This window comes from Xenopus tropicalis, chromosome 7, assembly GCF_000004195.4.
Source record: "Xenopus tropicalis strain Nigerian chromosome 7, UCB_Xtro_10.0, whole genome shotgun sequence".
NCBI lineage: Eukaryota > Metazoa > Chordata > Amphibia > Anura > Pipidae > Xenopus > Xenopus tropicalis.
The window spans coordinates 120647317-120666974 of record NC_030683.2 but is presented as its reverse complement, the minus strand read 5'-3'; the positions used below and the strand labels follow the sequence as shown (position 1 = coordinate 120666974).

The 19658-nt window shown below is 41.3% G+C and overlaps 1 protein-coding gene across 2 annotated transcripts in view; it reads right to left on the bottom strand.

Moving 5' to 3' along the window:
- LOC108648060 (chemokine-like receptor 1) overlaps positions 1–16937 on the bottom strand; it is a 164593-nt gene extending 147656 nt beyond the window's left edge. For both annotated transcript variants that reach the window (XM_031906139.1, XM_031906138.1), the window contains exon 1: positions 16748–16937. The gene's annotated coding sequence lies outside the window, so the exon portion shown is untranslated. The remainder of the gene's footprint in view (positions 1–16747) is intronic.
- Between the last annotated feature and the right edge of the window lie 2721 nt (positions 16938–19658).

The window sequence follows — 19658 nt, the reverse complement described above, 5'->3', positions numbered from 1 at the left end:
GGGGCAGAGTTGATAAGGAATACAGAAGGGTAAGGGCAGGGTGCAAGTTGGGAATATATAGAATTATGGGGCAGGGTTAAAAGGGAATAAGGTAAGACAAGTTGTATAAGGAAATAACAAGATGGGGCAGGGTGGGTATAGAACAGGGCAAGGGCCAAGGTGTATAAGAAATAAGTAGCAGAATGTATAAGGAATAGGGCAGAGTGTATAAGGGAGGGCAGAAACAAGAGCCCCTCTGCCCTCACCCATTATCAGTATATATAGAACATTAAGACATTCTGTGCACTAAGCTATTAGGAAATGCTCTTCCCTTTAAACAAAACAATCAGTCTAAGGGACCAATATCGGCAGCTACAATCGTCTCGTGTATGGCCACCTATAGGCTGCACTGTTTCTGGAATAATCACCTTGACTTCTTGGAGGAGAGGTATCTGACCTTGATGCCCCCACCCATATTCTACCCTTTCTGATGTCAGTGCATACGTTAACTGGCTAGGGTCGCACTGGGCCGCTGGTTGTGGTGGGCCCTGGTGGCCCAGACCCGATCCCCATAGGGTGCTCCACCGATCCTCCGGTCTCTCTTCCCCAACACGCTGCAGGTAAATTTCATTTACGTACGCTTGGGGAGGGGGTCAGATGGGTGGGGGTCTGGCCCCTGTGGGGAGGTGTGTGAAAGCTGTTGTGGGGGTCATTGGGGGGTGGAGGGGCCCCTGAGGCAGAAGCCCCGGTGGGCCCTACACCCCTCAGTCCGACTCTGCAACTGGTTCACTCAATGTGATTTTAAAGCTGCAATAATTCAACAGAACTTGCCCCAGAGTGAAGATGCAATTCAAGAAATATCACGTTTCCAAGTCAAGTAAAGGCAATTTCAAAGTTACAGAGAATGGGCAGTATAAACAACAACAACAAGTAAACATAAAGCATTAATGAAAAGCCGTCTCATACCCTAAAGGTTTTCAGTGACTACAAGACTGGCCTTCTATCTCCCGTTGCTTCCATGCCTCTCACGTAGCAACATTACAGCCCCAGAAATGCATGCAAATCGTATTTCTGATCAATGTTCTAATGGGTAATTATCATGTCCGGAGCAGCAATTAATTTAACGTGAAGCATCTGCGGTTTTGTATTGTACTTCCCTGCGGGCATCAGAATTCTCTCTCATTAGCCCTTATCTCTCATTCACACTCTTCCTTTGTTACGTTTCACCCACCACCCAAAAAAAAACATTTATATTTATATATATTCTTTTAATGATAACCAAGTAACCAGATGCAGGAATAAAATTACCCATATGATTCCTTATGTGGCACTGTCTTTAGACAGTGGGAAATGACTTTACTTATGGAGAGGACTAATCCATATCGCAATGACTCAAAGACATGGGGGCAATTGCTTTATTTTTGCACAATACATTTTGCAAATAACATCAAATATTGAATAGAAGCACCCTGAATTATGCTGACAGGGTAAAGGGTGGCAGGTTGACTACAGTTAAGGGGAACTGTAACTACTGACTGACTTCCATATGCAAGGAGAAGACTCCAGAGTGCAAGAATGGAGGATTTGATTCAAATATGGTCAGACCATTCTCATACAGAGGGACTGCCTGATGCTATTTAATAATGGAGTGTTAGCTATTTATTTATCATGGCTACAGTCTAACAGCCTCATTAAAAGTATTACATGTCACAATACAAGGGCTAAGCATTCGTTTGTTTATGCAAACTCCAACAAGCCCCTCTTATAGGCATTAACAGAATCTGCCATTACCCCATCACTAGGAAGGGCATTCCCCAACCTCACTGCCCTCACCGTGAGGAACCCCCTACCCAACATCCCCCAGCAGGGCATTCCCCAACCTCACTGCCCTCACCGTGAGGAACCCCCCTACCCAACATCCCCCGGCAGGGCATTCCCCAACCCCCTCACTGCCCTCCCCATGAGGAACCCCCTACCCAACATCCCCGGCAGGGCATTCCCCAACCTCACTGCCCGTACCGTGAGGAACCCCCTACCCAACATCCCCCGGCAGGGCATTCCCCAACCCCCTCACTGCCCTCACCGTGAGGAACCCCCTACCCAACATCCCCCGGCAGGGCATTCCCCAACCTCACTGCCCGTACCGTGAGGAACCCCCTACCCAACATCCCCCGGCAGGGCATTCCCCAACCCCCTCACTGCCCTCACCGTGAGGAACCCCCTAACCAACATCCCCCGGCAGGGCATTCCCCAACCCCCTCACTGCCCTCCCCATGAGGAACCCCCTACCCAACATCCCCGGCAGGGCATTCCCCAACCTCACTGCCCGTACCGTGAGGAACCCCCTACCCAACATCCCCCGGCAGGGCATTCCCCAACCTCACTGCCCGTACCGTGAGGAACCCCCTACCCAACATCCCCCGGCAGGGCATTCCCCAACCCCCTCACTGCCCTCACCGTGAGGAACCCCCTACCCAACATCCCCCGGCAGGGCATTCCCCAACCTCACTGCCCTCACCGTGAGGAACCCCCTACCCAACGTCCCCCGGCAGGGCATTCCCCAACCTCACTGCCCTCACCGTGAGGAACCCCCTACCCAACATCCCCCGGCAGGGCATCCCCCAACCCCCTCACTGCCCTCACCGTGAGGAACCCCCTATGCTGTGTCAAATGGAAGCTCCATTCCTCTAATCTAAAGGGGGGGCCTGTGGTGCCCAGTAAGCCATCTTAGTCCAAAAACACCTTACCAACTGGATAAGTCGGGGACAGGGACCTGTGAACGAGGATAAGCAAGCACAGTAGATTTATTTAATAGCACTCTCTAGGAAAGTGGGCATAGTCAGCTCTAGCTAGAAAGGGCAGCCATTAGCCCCACCAAATGAGAGATTAGATCCAGGAGAATTTCTCCTATCCGGCAATGTTGCCTCAGTGTAGGGCCATGGAGTAGAGATAGAGACAGGCAGGATAACCCCTGATCCCTACTCACCCAGAGGACTCATCCACTACAGGTTATCAACCTGAAGGAGTTCCTACAACTTGGACTACCTCCCAAGGGGTACTGGTTGAAAGGTGTGTTTCCCTGCCCAGACTCTACCAAGAGGTGTGATAAAACGGTGCAAGGTGAGGCCTTACCAGGGACCTATAAAGAGGCAAAATTATGTTTCATCCCTTGAGTCAATGCCATTTTTTATACAAGACAGCACTTTATTTGCTTTAGTAGCCACAGAATGACACTGCCTGGCATTAGACAACTTGTTATCTACAAAACCCCCCAGATCCTTCTCCATTAAGGAAACCCCCAACACACTACCATTCAGTAGATAGTTTGCGTTTATATTATTTCTACCAAAGTGCATAACTTTGCACTTATCAACACTGAACCTCATTTCCCAGTTTGCTGCCCAGTTTTCCAATTTTGTCAAATCTCTCTGCAAAGCAGCAGCATCCTGCATGGAACTTATAGTTTTGCACAATTTAGTGTCATCAGCAAAAATAGAAACAGTACTGTCTATGCCCACCTCCAGGTCATTAATAAACAAGTTAAAAAGCAAAGGACCAAGGACTGACCCCTGCGGTACTCCACTAACCACACTGGTCCAATTAGAAAATGTTCCATTTACCCCCACTATCACGCAGCAATGACATTAGTACATGGGGTTGATCGCCTGACCAGAAATAATGCAGCTCTAACTGTAACAGGAAGTAGTATGGGAGTAAAAGACAGACAGCCCATTTATTGGATGATGTGGCCTAGCATGTATGTGTGCCCTTGGTTTGTTTTGTGTGCACTGTGAATTATATACATACACCAGGGGGGGGGCCCTTAGTACCTAAATGGCAATATCTAGTAGAATTAAGTCTAAAACAACTGGACTTTTCTGAGTTTTTCTTGAAAACGTTTCACCGCTCATCCGAGTGGCTTCTTCAGTTCAAATGACTGGTAGGGAATTCCCCGGTATTTAAACTCTTGATGGTAGTAGAGTCACAGACATCCAATCACAATGGTTCCATTGAACTTGTTCAGTTAGGTGTTGGCTGAAACTGACAGGTGTAAGAAGGTATGATCCAATCACAATGGTACCAAGATTCTTATTGATGAAGGTGTTAATCCTTCAAAGTACATGACTGGAAGTGTGAACTGTTGTGAAACTGCCGGGGTAAGGATGTCAACGCGCCATTGTATGTTGGTGACAAGCGGTGTCTCAGGCCCCCTCCTCTGTTCAGGGATGGTTTTTCCAGGTTGGCATAAATGGCCTCTTTCACACCTCTTTCAAACCACCTGTCCTCTCGGTCCAAAATATGCACGTTACTGTCCTCAAAAGAGTGACCTTTTTCTTTGAGGTGTAGATAGACCGCTGAGTCTTGTCTTGAGGAGCTCGCCCGCCTATGTTGGGCCATTCTCTTACAGAGAGGTTGTTTTGTCTCCCCAATGTATAAGTCTGAGCACTCTTCACTACACTGGACAGCATAGACCACATTACTTTTCATGTGCTTGGGTGTAGGGTCTTTCGGGTGCACCAGCTTTTGTCTCAGAGTGTTGCTGGGTTTGAAAAACACAGGAATGCGATGTTTGCTGAAAATTCTTCAACTGATGTTCCAGCAACATATGGAATGACTATGTTGTTTCGCCTGCTGTGTTCCTCTGGTCTTTCTGTTGGTCTTTGATTTGGTTTTGATGAAGGCCCAGTCTGGGTACCCACAAGTTTTCAGAGCTACTTTTAGATGTTTATATTCTTTCTCCTTAGCCTCTGCATAAAATGGCAATATACTATTTAGGATTACCCAATTACTATTAAAGAGTATATTTTTATCAAAACTGTTTATTTAGATAAAGTAGTGTTTTACATAGGGGCAGTTTTATGCATTATATTTTTATAGAGACCTACAGTACACTGTTCCTTTAATACTGCACTACAGTAGTTATTTTCCATTAGGAAGCAACACATTCTACTTTTTAAATTACATTTGACCATCACCTCCACCTTATTTCTATCTCTCCCGCGCATGTACTGCCAATGGAACCCAACAATAAGCCAAGGCAGCAGGTCAGGTTGGTCGGCCAGTTTCCTAGAATTACATCTGTCTGTACTTTGGAACTAAACCTTATTCCTTTTTTACACATTCAGAATGGCTGAAATCATCTGTTGTTGTTGTGTGTTACCCAGCTGTATAGTTTCAAGCCTGGGGAGGATGGATATTGCACAGCCGGTGCGGTTCTTATTAGGAATAGGATCAGCGTTTATTGTTGATGTTTACATGGGCCAAGATGAACTTCTGGAACAGTTTAAAACTGGCCTCAAATCTCTGTTTTTGATAATAAAAACAATGTGAATTTTTATCTGTAATGGGTTTTGGAGTCACTGCTGTTTCGCCCAGTTTAATATAATAAATGACAGTAATTTATTATATTTGGGCAGCTCTGTTTGAAGCTCCCAGAAGCTCCGTATGTGATTGGTAGGCTGACGGCGGCGGAAAGACAAGGTAATTGCGTTCAGCTCTCAAGCCGACATGAAAACCAGCATTCCTCACTCAACTCAATGGGTTCCCAAGAATAATAAGATTGTTTTGTTCTGCTTCTTGCAAATTTACTTCTGAGCTGTAAACAATCTTCAGACATGGCAGCACAGAGTGCAAAGATGACGATGCCTTGATTTCTCAATAAAAGATTATATTTTTAGGTTTCTCTTTTGACATAGAATTGTTATTTTTTTTACATTTTTAAATAACAAGTCAGGAGGTAAACAGAGCTTACGACAACCCCAAGAGCTTACATATTTGTATGCAGGGTTATACATAGCCAGTATTTAATGGAAAAATACCGGCTAACGCTGAGGTTGGTATTACAAATTTACCATCAATGAACTTGCTAGCTAGTCCTTCTGCCCCCAGTCTATCTCCAATCCACCCCCGGCCAGCCCCATTCTCCCCTTTTAGCTCCTATGGACTTACTAAATCCTCTCCCAATTCAATCCTTGAGGGCATGATTCCACCCCTTGACTACATAACCTCGCCCCCTTGATGATGTAGCCCTGCATATTTACATTACAGACCGCCCCTTTGCAGGACCACCCCCTGCCCAGCCGCTTTAGGCAGCCAAAAAGATGGCAACCATAACTATAACAAAGATGAGGAAATTATTATTATATAAACATTGAGCAATGCCAGAATATGTCATTTTCCTCAAATGCCTTAAGTACAACATAAAAGAAAGAAGATTATTAAAAAGGGAGGGGGAAAATAAAACATAAATCCCTAAACCAAACTGTATGGGAATGGATGTAGGGTTTGGGAAAAAGGACAGGAGAGGTAATAAGTGTATTTTGCTATTTGCCAAGTTTACCAAGATTATTCATTAAGAGGGAGTGGGTGGAAATTTTTAATTTTTTGGCAATTGTAATAGTTATCAGGTAATACGGTAATTGTAATGGTTATCAGGTAATACGGTAATTGTAATGGTTATCAGGTAATACGGTAATTGTAATGGTTATCAGGTAATACGGTAATTGTCATGGTTATCAGGTGATACGGTAATTGTAATGGTTATCAGGTAATAAGGTAATTGTCATGGTTATCAGGTAATACAGTAATTGTCATGGTTATCAGGTAATACGGTAATTGTAATGGTTATCAGGTAATACGGTAATTGTAATGGTTATCAGGTAATACGGTAATTGTAATGGTTATCAGGTAATACGGTAATTGTCATGGTTATCAGGTAATACGGTAATTGTAACGGTTATCAGGTAATACGGTAATTGTAACGGTTATCAGGTAATACGGTAATTGTCATGGTTATCAGGTAATACGGTAATTGTCATGGTTATCAGGTAATACGGTAATTGTAATGGTTATCAGGTAATAAGGTAACTGTAATGGTTATCAGGTAATACGGTAATTGTCATGGTTATCAGGTAATACGGTAATTGTAATGGTTATCAGGTAATACGGTAATTGTAATGGTTATCAGGTAATACGGTAATTGTAATGGTTATCAGGTAATACGGTAATTGTCATGGTTATCAGGTAATACAGTAATTGTCATGGTTATCAGGTAATACAGTAATTGTCATGGTTATCAGGTAATACAGTAATTGTCATGGTTATCAGGTAATACAGTAATTGTCATGGTTATCAGGTAATACAGTAATTGTCATGGTTATCAGGTAATACGGTAATTGTAATGGTTATCAGGTAATACGGTAATTGTCATGGTTATCAGGTAATACGGTAATTGTAATGGTTATCAGGTAATACGGTAATTGTAATGGTTATCAGGTAATACGGTAATTGTAATGGTTATCAGGTAATACAGTAATTGTCGTGGTTATCAGGTAATACAGTAATTGTCGTGGTTATCAGGTAATACGGTAATTGTCATGGTTATCAGGTAATACGGTAATTGTAATGGTTATCAGGTAATACGGTAATTGTAATGGTTATCAGGTAATACGGTAATTGTAATGGTTATCAGGTAATACGGTAATTGTAATGGTTATCATTGTAAATTGTAAAATAACAAGGACCAAATAAACAATTTTGGAAAAGGACAAAGACGAAATGTGCTCAAGAAAGTTAAATGCCAAAGCCAATTGCATTGTGTTGTCACTGTACAGAGAAATAAAATAAATAACGTTCACCCTGGGTAAGAATATATTCAGAAGCATGTTTATCGAGTGGGGAGTTCTAACTTTCACCCATTTATAGCTTGTAAAAATCCCATAGGAATGAATAGAACGTGATAAATATGTTAAGTATGATACACATTATATATTATATATAGAAATATAAACCCACACATTAGGGATATAGCCTAAGAAGAAAGAAATGCTAAACACAAATGTTCTGCATAGGAGATGTACAGAGCAATAACGGGCCTACTGTGTAGGGAAAATAATATTAAACATTGAAAATGGAAATGTCAAATATGACGTTCAAACCCCGAGGATAGAGGAATTTGTAGACAATAGGGGAAGGGGGGGATTGAAAAATATTTATTTTGCAGATACCAACCCCTCCAGTCTGAATATTTCATATTTTTGATTCTCTTAATTAGAATATATTCTTACCCAGGGTGAACGTTATTTCGTTTATTTCTCTGTACAGTGACAACACAATGCAATTGGCTTTGGCATTTAACTTTCTTGAGCACATTTTGTCTTTGTCCTTTTCTAAAATAGTTTTTTTGGTTCTTGTTATTTTACAATTACAACTCGTATGGGTTTTGCAATGTTATTGCGCTGGGCAATTGATTGGATTATTCGTTATCCTTTCCCCTGTCAACACTCTAATGTTGTACGCTCACAGTTTATTACCATGGATTGTCTGCAACTACAGTCCCAAAATAATATCACATATTATCAAGGTTAAGGCATGCTGGGAGTTGTAGTCCAGAAACATTAGAGTTTTATTAACAAAGCAATATTGTTTAATAAAATGTTCCCCAGCTTTCCTGGGCCATACTTTCATTAAAATTCAAAACAATTATCCAATGAGAATCCCAGCTGATGTGAGTAAATCCGGCTCCCTGTTCTCTGTTCCTGCAATTGGAGTTGGGAGCAATAAGCACAGTTTCCCAGCACTGAACAAGTCTGTCCCTTTATCCCCATGTCTGATTCCTGTGCCATATAATGATACCAAAATGACCCAATAATCTCTCTATGTAAGATAATAGCAAGAGGGCTGAACTAGTGCTAGCATTCACTCTCATTGGTCAATTCTCCTGCATCTATAATTAAGTTTTCTTGTATGTGTAATTAAGTTTATCATCATCTTCTAAAAGAAAACTAGGGGCACAATGGGACAGCTTTATAGTTGTGTTTAGAACCCCTTTTATATCTGCTTTCAGATTCTACCTTACTACGTCACGTTCATTGTTTTTTTTTTTCTTAATCTTATCATTTGGGGTTTCTTCAAATACTGGTGCCATGGCCAAATAGAAGTGTTTAAAGAACATGTGAGATCTAGGAAAGGGAGGCAGGACAGTTGTGCTAAGGTTGCCCATTGTATGTACAGAGATATTGTCTGACTATAAGTCACTGTGCCTAAGCAAAGTTCAATATGGTTGCTTATAGCCAAGTACAGAGAGATACACTATATGGTTAAGTACTGTATGTGGACACCTGCCTGTGCAACATCCCATAACAATACCAGTTGAGTTAATATGAAGTAGGTTCTCACTTTATTGCTTACCCTATACCATTGACTCGGGGGCAACATGTTGCTCCCCAACCCCTTGGATGTTGCTCTCAGTGCCCCCAAACCAGGGAGTTATTTTTGAATTCCTGACTTGGGGGCAAGTTTTGGTTGAATAAAAACAAGATTTCCTACCAAATAAAGCCCCTGTAAGCTGATAGGGTGCATAGAGGCTGCCTAATAGCCAATCACAGCCCTTATTTGGCTTCTCCATGAACTTTTATGATGCTTGTGTTGCTCTCCAAGTCTTTTTACATTTGACTGTGGCTCACAGCTTGGGGATCCCTGCCCTATACTCTTCTGGGAAGGTATCCCACTTGAAGTTGGCTGGATTTGCCTTCATTCATACATAAGAGGTTGTGCAGTGATGTTGGGTTTTTAGGCCAGAATCCTATTCCAGTTTATCCCATACGTGTTTTGGTTGGGTTTAGGTCAGGTCTCTGTGCTTCCTCCACTCCCATCTGTGCAAACCCATTCTGTGTGGCCCTTACTTTGCCTGCACGGCTATTATCCTGCTGATAGGACAGTGCCTTCCCCAAACGGTATGAATGTCATTGTACCTGAGTTGGCAACGATGGATGTGGCTTCAATAGCCAATAATTAGAAGAGATGTCCACATACTTTTGGCTGTATAGTGTCCCCTAAATCTGTACTATCAAAAGCATTCCTTTGAACCAAGTAGAAATAAAGCAAGTACAGGTATGGGATCCCTTATCCGGAAATCTGTTATCCAAAAAGTTCTGAATTACGGAAAGACCATCTCCCATACACTACATTGTAAGCAAATTATACTAATTTTAAAAAATATTTGGGGGCAGAACAGCCCTATTGGGTTTATTTAATGGTTAAATGATTCCCTTTTCTCTGTAATAATAAAACAGTACCTGTACTTGATCCCAACTAAGATATAATTACCCCTTATTGGGGGCAGAACAGCCCTATTGGGTTTATTTCATGGTTAAATGATTCCCTTTTCTCTGTAATAATAAAACAGTACCTGTACTTGATCCCAACTAAGATATAATTACCCCTTATTGGGGGCAGAACAGCCCTATTGGGTTTATTTCATGGTTAAATGATTCCCTTTTCTCTGTAATAATAAAACAGTACCTGTACTTGATCCCAACTAAGATATAATTACCCCTTATTGGGGGCAGAACAGCTCTATTGGATTTATTTCATGGTTAAATGATTCCCTTTTCTCTGTAATAATTTACAGAAAGATCTCTTATCTGGAAAACCCTGGGTCCCGAGCATTCTGGATAACAGGTCCCATACCTGTGCAGCCAGCTAAGTTTGCTCATTAATTATTAGCACTTATTAGTCTTTACAGAGACTTAACATAGAAATAATGAAGCAAAAGTATCTCTGTGTAATAAGCATGAATAGCTCTTTAAGTTGTCTCTGTAGAGGGATATCATACAATCATGTCAACATTAGGCATTCCCCTGTATTACAAACAATTCAGTAAAAATAACCATCCAACTTGGCATACTATAGGCTTACCCCTGTGTAAACACGAATTAGGGAATAAATAACAGTGGTTATTGTTCCCTTAATTTCTCATTTTGAATTGCGTTACATTGTCGAATGTCTTTTGGTTATTGCATGAAACATTCCCTGCCAAATGTGTAGAACAAAGGCATATACTGTTCACGGGACCTTGAATATTATATATAAAATACTAAAATAGCCCAAGCATGGAAAGAAATTGGAAAGTGGAATTGGATCCCATGTTTTTTCTTTTTCTTTCCAGTCCTAAGAGTACTATATTTTATTCAAGCAGGGTCCAACACACAAAGTGTTCCTGCCCGGCAGGGCTGAGCTTTGCCAAATGAAAGCATTTCCTAAGAAGCGGAGCTGCTCAATGAGCTGAATCATAGGCTTTTAGAGCAATTTTCCTTGGGCGCCCAATAACAACACATCACTTTGTTGTTGTGAGATACCCAGAAGCCCCAGCTGCAGAATGTATGTATCACACCAGCTGTTGGAATAACATTGCCCCGTCTGTGATAAGATAAAAGCAATATAATGGCATCTCTGCCCGCCAACATCCTCCGCTGCGTTATGAAATGTTCTATTAAAGCGAATTCATTAACAGAAGCACCGGAGAAGTTTGTATTAAAGTAGAACATTTACAGTGCAATTTGGAACAAAAGATAATAACAAACCTAAAATAACTGTAACCGTGGAAGAGTATCCTTACAGCAGGCAATCTTCCTAAAGGCAAATTCTAGTATGATATGGATGTTAATATAGTGTATATTAGTATATAATTGTTTTCCCCAAAACGCACTTATTCTGAAGCTACACTATTGTGATTTGTACAGTTACTGTCATGTTCATCTGGAGAAACTGGAGAAAATTCACAGGAAACAGAAATACAGGTATGGGACCTGTTATCCAGAATACTCAAGACCTGGGGCTTTCCAGATAAGGGATCTTAAATAGTGATAAGCAAATCTGTCCCGTTATACCTTAACCGGCATCAAGTACAAGTTACTGTTTTATTATTACAGGTATGGGATCCCTTATCCGGAAACCCGTTATCCAGAAGTTCCAAATTACAGAAAGGCCATCTCCCATGGACTCCATTACAAGCAAATGATTCTAATTTTAAAAAATGATTCTCTTTTCCCTGTAATAATAAAACAGTATCTGTACTTGATCCCAACTAAGATATAATTACCCCTTATTGGGGCAGAACAGCCCTATTGGGTTTATTTAATGGTTAAATGATTCCCTTTTCTCTGTAATAATAAAACAGTACCTGTACTTGATCCCAACTAAGATATAATTACCCCTTATTGGGGGCAGAACAGCCCTATTGGGTTTATTTCATGGTTAAATGATTCCCTTTTCTCTGTAATAATAAAACAGTACCTGTACTTGACCCCAACTAAGATATAATTACCCCTTATTGGGGCAGAACAGCCCTATTGGGTTTATTTCATGGTTAAATGATTCCTTTTTCTCTGTAATAATAAAACAGTACCTGGACTTGATCCCAACTAAGATATAATTACCCCTTATTGGGGCAGAACAACCCTATTGGGTTTATTTCATGGTTAAATGATTCCCTTTTCTCTGTAATAATAAAACAGTACCTTGTACTTGATCCCAACTAAGATATAATTACCCCTTATTGGGGGCAGAACAGCCCTATTGGGTATATTTAATGGTTAAATGATTCCCTTTTCTCTGTAATAATAAAACAGTACCTTGTACTTGATCCCAACTAAGATATAATTACCCCTTATTGGGGCAGAACAGCCCTATTGGGTTTATTTAATGGTTAAATGATTCCCTTTTCTCTGTAATAATAAAACAGTACCTGTACTTGATCCCAACTAAGATATAATTACCCCTTATTGGGGGCAGAACAGCCCTATTGGGTTTATTTAATGGTTAAATGATTCCCTTTTCTCTGTAATAATAAAACAGTACCTGTACTTGATCCCAACTAAGATATAATTACCCCTTATTGGGGGCAGAACAGTCCTATTGGGTTTATTCAATTTTTAAATGCTTTTTAGCAGTTATGGGGATCCAAATTACAGAAAGATCCCTTATCCAGGTCCCGAGCATTCTGGATAACAGGTCCTTATACCTGTACTGGAGTCTATGGTGGATGGCCTTTCCATACTTTGGAATGTTCCAGATAATGGGTTTCTGGATAACGGATCCCATACCTGTATTTTGTTATTTGGGGAAACTATCTAGAAGTTTAAGGAATAGATCATAAAGTAAAGAAACATGGGGGCTGATTTACAAAATAGTTGCTGCAGGGCCATATAGGGCCTGTGCCTAGGGTGCCAGCTATATATTCAAATTTATTTTTAAATAAAAAATCCCCCCAGCCCCCATTTCAAAGTTCCTGGGGCAGATTTGGGATGAAGGTTTGTGCTGCAGCGCACTGTGGAAGTGATGTCACTCTGTCACAGGAAGTGATGTCACGTGTACGCTGTGTGTGACATCACTTCTACAACATAGGTGGTGTAATTAGGTCCTAAATACAGCCCTGAGTTGCTGAACTGCTCAAGTGCCGCTGTTAATAGCGGCTGTTCAGCAACTGGGATTTAACCAATTACAATTTCTTCTACACGTTTGAAAATGAAAGCAGAGAACTGATTGGTTGCTACCAGTACCGCCACTCCCTATATGCAGAGTATGCAGTCTGCGTAGGGCACCAACAGACCAAGTCATCGTCGGTGGCTGCCGCTCCTTCTCTCTTATGCGGCAGCGACAGGCCCTTTTATAAGGTTGCGCCCGTGCGTATGACGTCACACGTCAGCGACGAGGCGCAACCTTATAGAAGTGCCTGTTGCCGCGGGATAAGAGAGAAGGAGCCGCCGACGATGACTTGGTCTGTTGGGGGTACTTTCTATGGGGGCAATTGGGGGCACTGTGTGTGGGGGCTACAGTCTATGGGGGGTACTGTCTATGGGGCAATTGGGGGCACTGTTTATGGGGATAATTGGGGCACTGTGTATTTCTATTGGGGGCAATGTTTATGGGGGAAATTGGGGCACTGTGTATGGGGGCACTTTCTATTGGGGGACTGAGTGTGGGGGCTACTGTCTATGGGGGGTACTGTGTATGAGGCAATTGGGGGCACTGTGTGTGGGGGCTACTGTCTATTTATCTATATATGTCTATTTTATTTTTACTTCTGTAATATTTGGGGGAGGGGGCACAAAAGTAAATTTCTGCTTAGGGCACCCATTTGGCCAGCAGCGGCCCTGGTTGCTACTAGTGCAATTAAACACCTACGTTTATAAAGGAGGCCCATGGAGTAAAAGTGGGATTTCAGCAAGAAGTAGAAGGGAAGGCAAAAACCCCTGATGGTGTATATTAGCAGAGAGCTGGCATATTAATACATATAGTGAGCTTGTAATATTAAATATGAAGCAAATAAAAATCACCTGTTTTCAATTACAGAAAATATGAATCCATTTATTAAATATGAACATAAATTTTGCTCCAATAACCGAAAGCAGTAAATCAAGGAAAATATGTCATGATGTAATGGGGTAGGAGTTGGGTTGCTCAACAAGACACATTCTAAACTGTCTCATTACGGCTATTTTACCCAATTGCCTTCGCCAGGGCATCATTAATCACTTGTTGATTTACTTGGGGGTTATATAATGATTTTACAAGCTAGAAACTCTCAATATAACTATGAAACCAAGCTTAAATCCCTACATGCAAAACACTTTGCCTCCATTGCTTCAAAAAAAAAACTTATAAAACGCAGATAATAAAAAATCCAAAAGACCAATTGCAAATTGATTCTGAATATTACGCTTTACATTGTACATAAACTTAACTCAAAGGTGCACAACGAAGACAAATATGGCACAACTTTCCTTTCCTTCCGTACAGCAACATAAAGTACATGATGTTTGGATTGTTTTGTCCCCAATAAGGATAAATTACAGTATATCTTAGTTGGGATCAAGTACAGGTACAGTTTTATTATTACAGAGAAAAGGGAATCATTTAACCATGAAATAAACCCAATAGGGCTGTTCTGCCCCAATAAGGGGTAATTATATCTTAGTTGGGATCAAGTACAGGTACTGTTTTATTATTACAGAGAAAAGGGAATCATTTAACCATTAAATAAACCCAATAGGGCTGTTCTGCCCCCAATAAGGGGTAATTATATCTTAGTTGGGATCAAGTACAGGTACTGTTTTATTATTACAGAGAAAAGGGAATCATTTAACCATTAAATAAACCCAATAGGGCTGTTCTGCCCCCAATAAGGGTTAATTATATCTTAGTTGGGATCAAGTACAGGTACTGTTTTATTATTACAGAGAAAAGGGAATCATTTAACCATTAAATAAACCCAATAGGGCTGTTCTGCCCCCAATAATGGGTAATTATATCTTAGTTGGGATCAAGTACAGGTACTGTTTTATTATTACAGAGAAAATGGAATCATTTAACCATTAAATAAACCCAATAGGTCTGTTCTGCCCCAATAATGGGTAATTATATCTTAGTTGGGATCAAGTACAGGTACTGTTTTATTATTACAGAGAAAAGGGAATCATTTAACCATTAAATAAACCCAATAGGGCTGTTCTGCCCCAATAAGGGGTAATTATATCTTAGTTGGGATCAAGTACAGGTACTGTTTTATTATTACAGAGAAAAAGGAATTTTTTTTAATTAAAATGGAGTCTATGGGAGAGGGCCTTTCCGTAATTCAGAACTTTGTAGATAATGGCTTTCCGGATAAGGGGTCCGATACCTGTAGTAGAAGGATAGAACCCCCACAGTCACAGTTCAGTCAGGCGATTGGAGCTGCCGCCTGAGGTGTGTATCTCAATTAGCTTCATGGCAGCAGCGCCCCTGCAAGTAGGATTGCAAAGTGCAAAAAAATAGGTGCAACCTGCCATGTTTTTTGCATCCAGCTGCACAAAGGAATTAACACGGAGACCTGCCCCTAGCACATCTGGATTTGCAGCAGGAGCAGTTGTAAATGAGTCCCCTTTCTGTAAAGGGGTTGTACACATTAGGATTAACTTTTAGTATGTTTTAGAGAAGGATATAATTAGAAATCAGTCTTTATTATTTGTGCTTTTTATTCAACAGCTCTCCATTTTGGAATTTTAGCAGCTATATGGTTGCTAGGACCCAAATCAGACTAGCAACCTGGCAGTGGTTTGAATAATTAATTGGAATATGAATAGCATTGGGTCAGAATAATAAAACGTGACAATAACAATGAAAATGTAGCCTCAAAGGGTTTTTTTTAGGCTGTTGGGTTCATTTCTAAACACTGGGCACATTTGCACCTGGGCAGTAACCCATAGCAACCAATCAGTGGTTAGGTTTAGACCTTTAAAAGCAATCAGCTGATTGGTTGCCATGAGTCACTGCCCAGGTGCAAATTTGCCCAGTGTTTATAAATGAGCCCCAATTAATGACTTTCATTTGAAAGAGGCAAAAGTGTAAAGCAGATAATTCAAAAACTATAGTATACAAAATAAACAATGAAGACCAATTGAAAAGTTGCTAAGAACCAGCCATTCTATAACATACTAAAAGTTATACAGGCAAATCAAAACACATAGGAACAGTCGTACAGTTAATTGGATCTTCATTCCTTTACAGGCTGATTTATTGCTCTCTGGTATACAGCGAAGCTACTGACTGCAACAGCTGTTACGGTGCAATCCCATTGGGGAGATGCATTGTATACAACATTTCCACGGACAAAACGCCCCTCAATTAAGTACTATCCTGAGGCTCTAGTCCCATTAGAGTGTGGGAAAGGCTATAATAGCGCCGGCTCAGTGGCCCATCGCAGGGGCTATAGATCTTATACTCTCCCCATACATAATGCGATGCTTTTGTCGCATCTCTCGCAGCTGCATCTCCTGCGCTGCCTTCCTTTCTAATGAAGTAACAGTAAGGCTATTTCATTCCAAAAGGTGATAATGTTATAATTCAGACTTATTTTCCTATTGTAAGACTGATACAGTACTGGTTAAACTGCACTAACTAGTCTGGTAGCAGCAATTAAGAGAAGCAGCAGGCTGTGAGTATCTCTTACCTGTAATGCGCCCCCCGGTGCAGCCGGGCAGGTAGAGAGGGTCCCTGGGTGCTTGGATCAGGCAGAGAGGGAGCTGCGGGGATAGTTCTGCACAGCTGCCAATGCAACAGGAAAGAATAACTCCTCGCTCATCTCCAACGTGTGTGTGTACAAAAATCCCCATTCACCATGCCCATCCCCTGTAACCCTTTCCTGCCCTGGAGAACCGGCTGCTAAGGGAATGTGTTCTTCTATTGTCAATAAGAAGCCATTTCCCTAGATTATTATTAACTTTTGTTCTTGGAGGACAAACAGATCACACTGCTCTTTACAGGCAATTTAATCATTTCCATCAGCTTCATCTCCCCCCAGTGGGGTTGGGAGTTTTATTAGGAGCCAATTAACTTGCCAGTGTGTTCCTAGATAGAAAAGCACAGGGGGCCAAGGCAACCGCAGAAAGGACATACAAATACCATGCAGACTGGTACTGGGTAGTGATGAGCGAATTTTTTCACCAGGCATGGATTCGCAGCGAATTTCTGCATTTCACCATTGGCAAATTGTTTTAACGAAACTTCTGTGAAAATCCGCCGTGGAAAAATTCATTGTGCGTCAAAAAAAGTCGAGGTTGCGTAAAATATGTGCTGTTGCATCTAAAATGGGCCCGGGCGACCAAAAAATCACGCAAGAAATGCGTTTCGCAAACTTTACGTCGTCTCGCGAATTTTCTTGCCGTTTTGCGAATTTTATGGCGAAGCGAAACGGGACAGATTCGCTCATCACTAGTACAGCATCAGCCCACTGTGTGAACCATGGAATTAGCACCATGCTAGGGTTGTTTAGGAAGAGGAAGGACAGACACAACAAGTTAAGCAACAAAGTCAACAAGGCTCCAGTAGTATAGCTTCCTTTGGAGACCTGAAGTAGAAGACTTTGGACAATGTTCCATTCATTCATGTCACCTCCTACTAAGCTCCAACCACTGGTCTCTTCCCTTCCTGAACCCTGGCCCCGCCATGGGCGCACAATTTGACGGGTCTCCTTCGGGGGACGATTGGTTATCCTGACCCCTTCTGGATGAAGGGTGATGGACAAAGGTACCTTCCTAGCCTTGTGCGAATGGGGTCTGAAGACCCTTGCCTCCCTTGAGCCTTTTGGCTGGGGAGGTTGTGGACCAAGGGGCTTCCCATTGCTTTGGCGAAGGGAAGTCTGAAGACTTCAGGAGCATTTGTGTGCCTTTTGGCCAGGTGGTCCTAAAGAATTGGACTTTGCCTTTTTTAAGGCTAAGTCCCTGATGCAGAGTCCCTTTTGTACTGTGTTTTTTTTTTGTTTAGAGCTCTAAAAAAAGCCAGCCAGTGGGGAACTTAGTTGTGTCCTATGTTATTCTCCAACAAGGGTCTCACCAGATTCCCAGGGAACCACAGTCCTAAAGCGTGTTCCACTTTGTGTTTTACATGAAAAATAAAGATTTTTTTTTAATATGAAATCTTCGTCTAACTTTGTCTATTTGAATTTGTTGTATAGTAAGTTGTTGAAAGGTAAATGAAGCTGACATTATTTTATTACTTTCTAATAATGCTGACATATTGATAGGCCTTTTCTTTAAATAAGGTTTGCTATATACAGTACTGCAGTCCATATTAATGTTATTGGTTCACACCCAATAATCCCTGCCCATTAATTGGTTCCTGGATTTGCAAAATGCTTATTAATGTAGAACATTGAACGCATCTGTCGTTTTTTCCGAAACTGATTTCCATGTAACTTCGACTTCATGTTAGATTCCATTATTGATTCATTTCCTTGGCTTTAACATAAACAAACAAACAAGATGAATTGTAGCCAAGGCTTTTGCTTCCTTCATGCCTTTTATATGCATTGAGTATAGAGCAAAGCTTGGATAATGGAACCTTGGATGTGGAATTGCTCTGTCACATAGGGCAGTTTCTTCTCAATGGGAAACCTTCCAGTTTATGTTTTAGGAAAATGGAATCTTGGCACTTGTGGATTTGTTTTGGATGAACCGGGTTCTGGGGTTAAGTCTAAAAGCTTTTCTATATTTTGTTAGGGATTTTTGGAAAAATAAATTATAAAAAAGCTGTCATCGGGAACACTTTGTGACCTTTCCCAATCTACTGGCCTTTCTTGCTTTTTATACCCTTTGGCCATAATCTCATTACACGCAGTGGGCAAGCAATGGATCAGCTGCTCATACTGTATATGGCCCTGTGTTGGTTGCCAGTAAGTGTTTGTATCACTGGTATTTGTTAGTGGTAGCTCTACAATCGTGGGACTATGTGAGTGCTCATCATCCTATTTACTGATATTAAACTAATGCAGTAGACCGAGTTGACATTAGGACATGGGCAATAAAAGAAACCACTGAAAATATCAGTCACTAAAATATCAGTATATACAGGTATAGGATCAATTATCTAGAGTCCTATTGGGTCTTTTTTGCAATATGGAGAAATTAAGTGCAAAAACATTTAAGGAATAAATCAACCAAATAGGCATCAATATGGATTTATCCAGCTTAGGAGAATTGCTGCAGGTCTTTGTGCCCCAAAGACAGAGCCCCATGAATGCAGGGCAGCCTATGTTAGTTGGTATTAACTAGGGCTGGTTGGTGGGAGGCAATTGGGCCTACAGAGTCACCCACAAACTGCATTGTTTTCAGCTCATTGAAAATCTGTGTCAAAGTCAGATAAAGTCATTTCTATGCAATTTCTATATCAATGTTTGTTGCCTTTTCTGTCTGTTTGTGTTTTTGAAATAGGCCATCATCCCCTCCTCCATAAACGATAAAATCAACCCTCCTTAGAGGAAATGCCGATGTAAATGTCATATAAAAGTGCCGTCCAGCTGGAAGCCTGTGCAGATCCCTTAGGGATTTCGATGGTGCACATCCAACTACAGGGCTCTGTGAACT